Consider the following 12014-nt stretch of genomic DNA (forward strand, 5'->3'; position numbering starts at 1 on the left):
TTGTGGTTTGTCTGCCCTTGGCAAGCCTCGCTTTCATTCAAGTGTAGGAGGGTTTTTATTATTATTTTTATTATTATTATTATTATTATTATTATTATTATTATTATTATTATTATTATTATTGCATTTTTCTATCATAGTGGACGATGAAAATTTGATTTTTGTGCATAAAAACAAAAATTGCTTGATCAAATTACGTAAGTTTTTTTTTATATTTTATCATTCTTTATTTTCTTTACTTTTAATTTTCGCGATAAGAATAAAAACTATTTAATCAAAATAGCTCCATATAATGCAACATTTTATTAATTGTTTTTGATACAGTTACTCATTAGGCACTTTAAATACAGAATAATCAATCAGAATAAAATACACCTATTGAATTTTTTTATTGGAATTATTCGGACTACTGTTCTTATCTTCAGGGTTATCATCTCAATATTTCGGTCGATTTAACCTCCAGGCTTCTTCTTCTGTATCTTGTTGAATTCGGGCATCTTTCTCTCGAACCCCGAAAGCTGCACGAATTTTCGAACGTAACTCTTTAATTTAATCTACGCTGGTAGCATGCTCTCGTTACGTCATCAATGACTAGGTAGAAGTCATAAGTAATTTGCGATTGTATTCTTAGCATCGCCCGCTCTGAGGATTGTAAGAATAACACTTAAGGTGAAAACGGTAGTTCGAATAATACAAATTGTCAATCTTCATATTTAGGATTCAGAAATGATCCTTAGTAAAATCAAACAATATAACATAATGAACGGAAAAAAAAGTTTCATGTTTAATTAGTTTTAATTGAAAGCTAAAGTATTGAATTAATTGGAATGTTTATTGAGATGGGTATTATTTATTCATTGCGAACTATCATCCCCATCATTCACTTGTGGGTTCTCGACGTTTCGGCCAACTATTCCCCTTCGTCAGGTGGTAACCGCGACGGGATAGGAACTTAAAATTTCCTAACTGCATCCTCAGCAATTAATGCGTTCCATAGTTGTTGTCGTCTTGCCACATTTTGGCCAACTAAGCATCTGGCCGGCTTTGGGCAGGATTGAACCCGCTATCTCCAGACAATGCTCACCGTCTCTATTAACTGCGCTACAGGCCCGAAGGGCAACAAGGTTGGATTTTTTGATCTTATAAATCCACGTTTATTTATTATCTTATCTTCCATTGTCGGGTCCGTACCGAATGGTATATATTATTTTTTTAATTAATAAGAATGTTTATTGAGATGAGTGTTATTTATTCATTTATTTATTACGGACTATTATCGGAGTTCGTATCCCGTCACGGTTGACACCTGACGAAGGCCAGAAGAATAGTTGGCCGAAACATCGTGAAACAACAACTAAGAAAGATGACGATAGTAATCCGCAATAAATGAATGAACAAATCAAAAAACGTTTCTTAATTTTTTAAATGAAGATTGGTCATTTGTATTATTTGGATCCTTTGAACAATTGTTCTCAACACTTTGGCGATGGGCGCAATAGCAAAGACGTCACTTTTTCACATTCTTTTCCTCCTTCGTGGTACGGGTTCGAGCCTGCCTGCCTGCCTACTACCACTTTTTTTTGTTTTACTTAACACCTCCAAACACTCGGGAAACACCGGACACCTAGGCTAGTTAGTAATAAATAGTGATATTTACAAGTAGAAATAAAATATGTTTAATGTTCCCCAAATGCGTACTAGAACTGTCCACAATGGTTATAATACTTGGAAATATTAATTGTAAAAGTGATATTCTCCTGAAGGTTGAAGGTTCAATTCTCAGAGTGGGCAACCGAAAAATTTACTTACGAATTATTTAGGGCCTCTATCCAGTATGAGAACGAGAGCATGCTATCCCCGTGAAGAAAATAAATAGTTCAGTTCGAAATTTAAGATTCCCGAGTTCGATAGAAAGATTCCCGAGTTCGACAAGATGCACCCGAAGAAAGTCGGAAGTTACATCGACCGAAACATTGTGAAAATGACACTCAAGAAGAGAACAGTAGTTCGAAAAATCCAAATAATACGAATAAGTTGGAAAACAATTAACTACCACTAATCGAATCACGAAATTCACATGCATTACAAACATGTATTACAAATATGTATTACAAATATGTATTAGAAACATGTATTACAAATATGTATTACAAATATGCATTACAAACATGTATTACAAACATGTATTACAAATATATATTACAAATATGTATTACAAATATGCATTACAAATATGCATTACAAACATGCATTACAAACATGCATTACAAACATGTATTACAAATATGTATTACAAATATGTATTACAAACATGCATTACAAATATGTATTACAAATATACATTACAAACATGCATTACAAATATACATTACAAACATGTATTACATATATGCATTACAAATATGCATTACAAATATGCATTACAAATATGCATTACAAATATACATTACAAACATGTATTGCAAATATGCATTACAAATATGCATTACAAATATGTATTACAAATATACATTACAAACATGTATTGCATATATGCATTACAAACATGCATTACAAATATGTATTACAAATATGCATTACAAACATGCATTACAAACATGCATTACAAACATGTATTACAAACATGCATTACAAAAAAGAATTTATACAAATAGAGTTCTGCCAGTGCTGAGTTATTCACAAAGTTCGAGTTAACATCCTGCGAGGATACTTTAGTGTTCATTTCACAAGTAACCCTCACACTGTTTTCTATTTGGTCATCTCTGAAAACAGCCCCAATACTATTTCTAGGCGGTAGAAGGTCATCACAGCCAAACGGAGAAGAATATGTTCAGGTGACTGATTGTCTTATAAATAGTATTTAAAAATCTTTAATGGTGTATATTTATGTTGTAATTGGCCATGGTATACAAGAAGCATCCTCATAGATACTGTGACATGACACGTGATTTTTGATGGTTGTCACGCAAACATCAAAGATATCATCATGAACGCATATCAGGTTTTACTTTGGAGTCAAATATCTATGAGTAAATAATCAAATACTGCGTTTATTTTTCGTTTAATCAAGTTAGATAGAATTTTCGTTACAACCTAGTCTATTGATATTATTTGGATTCATCGGACTACTGTTCTCATCTTGAGTGTGATTTTCCCAATGTTTCGGTCGATTTAACCTCCGGCCTTCTTCAGGTGAATCTTGTCGAACTCTGGAATGTTTCTGTCGAATTACTTGAGATCTCTATCCAGTCATGGCTGGCGGAACAAGAACATGCTACACTCGTGAAGTAATAAAGTGTTCCGTTCGAAATTCCATCCAAATTTCTGTGTTCGACAGAAATATTCCCGAGATCAAGAAGGTCGAAGGCCGCATCAACCGAAATGACACTCAAGATGAGAACAGTAGTCCGATGAATCCAAATAATACGAATAACCAATCTTCATCTCAAAAATTCGGAAACGGCATAACCTAGTTTACTTATAACATAAGCGGTACTTTCTCGGTTTGCATGGTTTCCCTATGAGGGAGGAAGCGCTTCTCAAAGCCATTGGAAGATAAGAGTTACTAAGTGTCAAGTAGTCGGCGTGACAACGCTGTAATGATCGGTGATGCTGAGAAATGGGTAGAATTTGATCATTTCAAATGACGTCTCAACAAGAACTTTGGCCTTGAAGACCATCATGGAATCATGGAATGAAAGCCCGTTCCAAGAAATACACTTTGTTCGTGGAATTTGCGTTTAATTTTAGTTACAGATAAAGAGCAGGGGAACTTGTTGACAATGGCTGTACTTAGACGAGTGTTAACTCTGAATGTCCTACAGGGCGGGATATAGATTGAAGCTCAGTCGAGTACTTGCATTAAAAAGAAGCGATAGAGCAGAGACCGACTAGCAACATTTTTTTCTGTGAAAAATAAAGGTTGTAAGGTGGAGAAAAGAATATCGTTTACTAGAGTTCAAAGCCGGTTTTGAATCCCTTTAAGACAGGAAAGGCCCGACCTTGTGTCACATCTTCGTGTCGTTGGAGTAGGGATGACCATCGAGTATGCTGAGCGGCGATAAAACAAAATCTGTTTGGTATTTATGAATGACATTTTTTGGACAGGTCAAATCTAAACTAAAGTCCATTTGCAATAAACATGCTTGGATTGCAGAGAGGTTGTAAAGTTTATTAATCGCAACCCGGCGTTGCCCAGTCATAAAATACGCTTGAATGTTATTGTTAATTTATGCACATTTCGTATTTATTATTGCAGAGTTAATTCTCTATCGATTATTATATATTATATCGTACTCAATATATAGCAGTGATTTCAAAAGTTTTAAAAAAAGAGAGATTTTAGTGCCATCAGCTAGAATCGAAACCAAAACATATAGCACTCCAACCTTAATCATTTTTATTTGAGATATTGTCAGATGGAAAAAAAAAGTTGTTAAAAATGGGAACGCCGATCATACAGTGATAATGGTTGAAATCGACCTAAACTCTACAGCCAAAACTGAAGAGCCATTGCTTAAATCAACGAGATATTATAAAAAAGCTGACTGGGAAGCCATCAGGGATCTCATCAGAGATGCCCTATGGCGAAATATCTTTTCACTTCCTGCTGAACAGTGCGCAAATGAGATCACTGAGTGGTTCAAAACGGCAATTAAAGCACATGTTCCCACGCGCAAATTTTATAGCAAGCCCCACTCTCCCCAATGGTTTACTTCTACTTGTGCAGTTGCCATAGCGCAAAGGCAGCATGCGTACCGCAGATTTAACCGACATAAGTCCAGTTCAAACAGACAGAAGTATATAGAAGCCAGAAGTAACTGTAAGAAGGAAATAGCGACAGCTAAGAGAGAATTTACCGAAACCATCGAAGCTCAGAAATTAGGAACCTGTCACGTCTGGAAAATTTACAACAGTGTAGTAAATAATAGTCAATCAATTCCCCCACTATCCAACAATAATGGGGTTGTTTGCTCAGCAACCGAGAAGGCTTACATGTTTGCCAGACGGTTTGCCTCCAACTCCACACTGGACTCTGCTAACCTACCCCTCCCTGACTTTCCTTTACGGACAGACGCCACACTAGACGATCTGAAAATCACCGCTGGTCAGGTGCATGCTATGCTATCATAAAAAAATCTTGACACTTTAAAAGCATGTGGACCCGATCTCATCCCGGCTGTGCTATTTAAAAAGTGCTCTGCCGAAGTAGCTCCAGTTCTTTCTAAACTTTAGAACAAATGCCTTAATGAATCTTGCTTTCCTGCCTGCTAAAAAACTGCTTTTGTGGTACCAGTTTTCAAGAATTCTGACGAAAGAACTGACCCACTAAATTATCGTCCCATTAACCTCCTCCCACTTTTCGCCAAAATATTTGAGACCATAATTAACCAAGCTCTAGTCCATCACCTTACAGATGCTAAACGTCTGACTGACAAACAATATGGATTTAGGCAAGCACGTCTCACATTAGACGTCCTAACTGTAATATCTGAACGTATATACCATTCACTGGACAAAGCGGGTGAGGATAGATCAGTAGCTCTAGATATATTTAAGGCTTTTGACAGGGCATGGCACGAAGGTCTTCTCAGGAAAATCAGATCATATGGTATCACTGGAAGAATATTTAATATAATTACATCCTTCTTAGATAAAAGAATAATCGAGGTTGTCATTCGACGGTCATACATCTAAACAATATGATATAAATGCGGGAGTGCCTCCAGGGTCTATCCTTGGACCTCTATTAATCCTATTATTCATAAATGACCTCCCTGACACAATTGTCTGTGAGATGGGTATATATGCTGATAACACCGCGCTCTATAAAAGACACCACAGGCAAACAAATGAACATATATCTAAAGAAATGGCAGAAACACTAGAGGATGACCTTCGATCTGTAGTGGTCTGGGGACAAAGATGGATGGTCACATTCAATGCTGCCAAGACTAAACTTGTTTCCTTCAATAACTACAAGAAACCTTCTCTACCACCAATAGTAATGGCCAAAGACTCTTTATCTGAAAGTTCGTCTTTTAAACTCTTCAACTTAACGTTCACAAGAAACATGAGTTGGAACAATTACATTGAGAGTATTGCCAGGACTGCTGCAAAGAAGGTTCTCTCTACCGTGCTAGAAAGCTACCAACGCTCGAAAGTATCCTCTACCTCTATAAGGCCACCATTCGCACATGTATGGAGTATTGTTGTCATATTTGGGCTGGTGCATCTGCTACTAGTCTCTCGCTCCTAGACAAGGTTCAAAAGAGAGTCGCCAATCTGATAGGTCCTGAATTGTCATCTAAGTTTCAGCCTCTATCCCATCGACGAAATGTTGCATCCCTCTGCCTGTTCTACAAGTACTTTAACGGTGCTCGCTCTGACGAACTGCAAGCACGCAAACGTAAATATCTTCGATAAACCCGACAAGCAGCTAAATCCCTCCCCTTCACTGTAGAGATCCCTAGATCTAAGAGAGCCTTCTACTCAAGTAGTTTCTTCCTCAGAACCGCTAGACTTTGGAATTCCCTTCTGGGTCCCTGTTTTCCCAACTGTACTGACATGCATGTGTAAGGTTAACCGACAACTTACTGCCCAATTCCTTACATAGTACCCCTGTAGCTAATGTCCCCGATAGTAGCCCCCTAAATCAAAGTGGCAACGTGCCTTGTTTGGGATGAAAATGTAATTTTTTTTTTTTTTTTATCATTGAAAAAAATGGAGACAGATCGATAGACAGATAAACATAGTGAGACTAGCGGTGTGTGTGCGGGGGGGGGGCGTCCGGCTTTGTCCGTGTGTAATATACGCTTAAATATGATATTTTTTGATATTTTTATTTGTTCAGATTTTGTATATATTATTATAGAGTCGTGATTTCAAAAGTAAACAAAAAAAATGTATTTGGATGTCATTAGCTAGAATCAAAACCGAAACTGTAGTATTCAAAGCTGATGACGTTACCACTGTACCAACGGGACATGCAAATAAACTGTTTTAAAATAAGAAATTAAAAATAAACTTAGATGAATGTACAAAATTTATGACGATTTTTTCAATTTTTACCCATTTTTCACCATTTTTATTTTATATTTTTATATTATTTTATATATATTTTATATTATTTTATATATATTTTATATATATTTTATATTATTTTATATATTTAACCAGCTTAACTACCATCGAAGAACAGTCCGTAAAAATCTGATCATGTGATGCCCCTAGCGCCGTTTTGCGACTTTTAGTTTCGAAGGAGATAGAACATGAAAATATTGAGACATGATTAATTTTTAATCCGTTAATATATTTGTCGCGTTGGTACAGTGGTAACGTCACTAGCTTTGAGTGCTTCGGTTTCGATTCTAGCTGATAGCACCCAAATGCTGTTTTTCTTTTTACTTTTGAAATCACGACTGTATAATAATATATGCGAAATCTGAATAAATTAAAATATCATATTTAAACGTATTTAACGGCTGGGCAAAGCCGGACGCCCTCCCCGCTAGTTAGGAGATGAAAAGTAGGTGCATTACTCTCCTAATAGTTATTTAATTAATAATCATAAAAACAACAAAACACCTCCTTGAAACAAATAACAACAAAGGGGGCTTATTGCAGAAGACTAGATTGTTTCTCGAACTGAAAAGAAAGAAAGGGCAAAGGAACCTGCTTTGCTGGGTGTCGTCTGCTGCTGGTCGAGTAGGTGAGCGACGGATGACAGTAGCCAATGAGTAGCGGTGTTAGGAGTGCTGTGAGAAAGATCTGTTGTGGTCGCTGGCTGGTGTCGCTCTGCCCAAATCAGCTGAGTTTCCAAGGTGCTAAAATTGTCCATTAAGGGACAGCTAAAATTAATGCGCTCTGATAACCGATTGGTCGGTCTTGCCGAATCACGTGTGCAAAGGGTATTTATTCGCATCAATCAAATAGTTCGTTAACGGCTACATCTTAAAAATATTATTTAAAAAAAAAACGTTAAAGGTGTATATTTGTATTGTAATGGGTAATGGTATACAAGAATCATCCTCATAGATACTGTGATGCTTCGGACACGTGATGTTTGATGGTTTTCACGCAGACATCAGAGATATCACCATGAACGCATATCAGGTTTACTTTGGAGTCAAATACCTACGAGTAAATAATCAAATACTGCGTTTTTTGTTTGTTTGTTTGTTTGGGTTTTTTTTTTGTTTTGTTTTGTTTTTTTTTTGTTGTTTTGTTTTTTCGTTTTATGAAGCTAGATAGAACTTTTGTTATAACCTAGTCTACATAAAAATAAGCAATACTTTCTCCTTTTGTATGTCTATCCGCATTTTGAAAATTTTCAAGGGTGATAATTACAAGAAAACGTTCGCCGTCAGATGGCGCTAAATTGCGTAGAACAAACATAACACTTTGAAAATTTTTTATTCATTTTAGAAAATGTTACAATAATTATAAAAAATCAAAAAATAAAGCACAAGGCTATTCAAAAGTGTAGGGAGTGTGTTGTCTATGGTTATTCTTATTACTCTACCTTATAATTGTCTAAATTATTTTTAGCTAGAATTTTTAATCACCATAATACCACATTCACTTCAGGAGTCGCCTTACTTAAAATTCCCAAACCGATTTTGTTTATTTACATAAATAGAAAGGTGCTTATTTATAATGATTTCAATTTGGTCTTAACCAAAAAGTTAAAGAGGCCAAAAAATTGATTTTTGTGTTGATTTTTTTAAATCAATCAATAAATAAAGTGCTATTATATATATATATATATATATATATATATATATATATATATATATATATATATATATTGTCTACAAAAAGTTTTAGATAAGACAAGTCAGTGGTACCGTTGGTTTCAATGCCGATAATTAGGACCGTTTTAGATACTCATATCAAGCTCTCTTCAGCCAATACTCATCACTGGCAAAAGCGATGAGTATTGGCTTAAGAAAGCTTTATATGGATATCTAAAACGGTCCTAATTGTCGGGTTTTAAACCGACGGTACCAATGACTTATCTCCTCTAAAACTTTCTGCGATCAAAATATAAACACGCTGTTATTGTCGGATTTTCCTTATAATTGAGCACTCCGCTGGATTTCTCCCCCCCCCAAAAAAAAACTATATATATATAAAATTTAAATGAGAAATTTTGGAAAACTTTGAAGTGTCGAATATAATGATGAAATCATTTTTGTTTATTGATTTTTTTTTTTTTGTAAGTCCTATATTTCGCTAATACATAGCCTCATCAGGTTCGAAAGTCCGGTTCGTGAATTTCTTTTTCTTTTTCTTCATTTTGGTGTTATGGCGAAAAGACGAGAATTTACGTGTTGGCCGGTGGTTTCAAGTGTATAATGCTCCAGTTTCGAGCGGGATTTAAAGTAAAAGATTGTCACACACTTTTTGAAGACACCTTTTTTTTAAGTAAAATTTAAATGAGAAATTTTTGAAAACTTTGAAGTGTCGAATATAATGATGAAATCATTTTTGTTTATTGATTTTTTTGTATAAAAATATGCTCAAATTTGCCTACATTTGCATATATAGTCTTCTGGCAGGCCAGCATTAGTTTTTGCCGCTTCCGGGTGAATTTTGCTAAGAGTATTTTTTGTTGCTTGGTTGTCTCCCTTGTGGCCTTATTAGGCACTAATATTTATGTATGCATATATGTGTGGGGGATGGGGCATGTGTGTGTATTTTACCTTGGCTACAGCAAGAAGTATATTTAATTTTAGTAGGTAAACCCCCTCAGAAGAATGTTGGTCAATCCTAGCAAATGTCACGATTCCATGTCAAATATGAGAAAAGTTGTTCGTAAAAATGTTTAATCATGAGCTTTAGGATTTTTTTTATAGAAATAGTTGTTCACTTTTCCTGGAAGTCGATTACTCTCTCTCTCTCTCTCTCTCTCTCTCTCTCTCTCTCTCTCTCTCTCTCTCTCTCTCTCTCTCTCTATCTATCTATCTATCTATCTATCTCTCTGTTTCTTTCTTTTTTTCTAATATTTTCCGTTTTCCCTCTTTATCCATTAGTGTATGTTTCCCTCTTCTCTATCTTTTATTTGTCTATGTCCCTTTGTCTGTCTCTCTACCGGACTCTCTCATTCTTTTTCTTTTCTCTACTCTTATCTATTTTTCTCTCCTTCTCTCTCTCACTAACACACACACACACACACACACACACACACACACACACACACACACACACACATGCCTGTGTGCGTTTAACTATCTATTCATTCATATCCCGACTCTTTACCCTCTCTCTGCATCTATGTAGTTTATCTTACTTTCGCTATCTTCTCCCTTTTTATTATATATATATATATATATATATATATATATATATATATATATATATATATATATATATATATATATATATATATATATATATATACGTAACTCTCTTACGATCTTACCTGGGGTGGGAGACGAATACACCTTTTTCCACCTAACTTTCACCATCTTTCCCTCTCTCACCCGCTTCCCTTCTTCTTCTTCTTCTTCTTCTTCTTCTTCTTCTTCTTCTTCTTCTTCTTCTTCGCCGCCGCCACCACCGTGGTATCATCTCTCAACCGGACTCTGATTCGTCGCCAACGAGAACACCCAATTCTAATGACGCAATTCCGGAAAGACATTTTGCTTCGTTTCAGTTGACCGAGAAAATGGGCGTTGCTCGAAAAACGGGGCGAAATGGGTGGACGGGCGTATATTACGGAAAGAAGAAGAAGAAGAAAAAGAAGAAGAAGAAGAAGAAGAAGAAGAAGAAGAAGAAGATTATGGCAGTGAGATAACGTTTTTACCATCCTTTATTTTCTTAGAATATCCAGATTCCGTCTTAAGAGATTTCAGCAGTTTCAGTATTTAGCCACGACATTTTAAGGCACGGCAAATTAAAACACGACACATGCTTTCTGCTATTTTTTCGCTAAAAGGTTTCGTAAAAAATAAAAAAAAACACGAGTCAAACATAAAAATTAAAAAAAAGAATGCTCTCTTAAATTTAAGCAAGCACATTTTTAAAAATCATAACTTTTTGCTTTTTTATTGTGTGTGTGTCTGTGTTTTTTTTTTCATAGTGTTTTTTTAGTAAATATTTTTCCAAAAATAAAAATAAAAAGGAACTATATAAAACGATTATTTAATTTCCCCAAATCTTGACCGATCAGTCTGATAAAAAATTATTTATTTTTCACAAATATGTTTAGACTAAATCCGTAACAATTCCAGGTTGCCCGAATGACGCGCTTTAATATCACACAAATAGAGAATAAGCAGGAGCAGTTGTCCTGACTTGGTATATGTTTGCCGGGCCTTAATTTGGCGTACATTTAAACCCGACGTTTCAAAAATTATTTTAGCATTAGCTAACAAGTTTATGAAGTAAACCTTTGTCTTGGAGATATATAGAGATATCTCTTTAGAAACAAAACCCCCGTCAATAGATCCACCCATCCGTTGTGATATTATAGTCAGCACGTCAGCTATTGATCTTGCAGAATGAAATCCGTAGTGTTTGACACTGGGTAGATTGCTTTTGATGCAGTGGTTAACAGCTTTTCGATTTATCTCAGATCCAAACAACTTGCCCATGACTTACAATTATTATAATGTGGTCAGAAGCGGTTTCCTTGCTGCTAGCAATGGGCTTGTTAACTTTGACCATATCCTAGCTATGTATATGGATGTTGGTCAGAATATTCATGTTCATAAGAGGATACTCAGAGGGTCCACGGCCCTGATCAAAGAGGGTGGAATTTGATGCAGAGTATATTTTAAAAAGGATTATTTCCGATCGGATACGGAAGAAATCACCTCTGGATTATTGTAATACAAGTCTCACATCCGTTCTGAACCTTGTTTGTTATTGGGCAAAATTCGTGGGAACTAAGCTTCAGCTCAGTCACTCTAATTTAACGGATTGGATATGGAACCGTTTCGCGTTTTCTATAACGCTGATGCAGTTGTCACCGGTAGTCTTAAAATCGATTTTAGTTTCAAAACCTC

The sequence above is a fragment of the Euprymna scolopes genome, chromosome 10 (genome assembly GCF_053919585.1).
Source record: "Euprymna scolopes isolate OS-2025 chromosome 10, ASM5391958v1, whole genome shotgun sequence".
NCBI lineage: Eukaryota > Metazoa > Mollusca > Cephalopoda > Sepiida > Sepiolidae > Euprymna > Euprymna scolopes.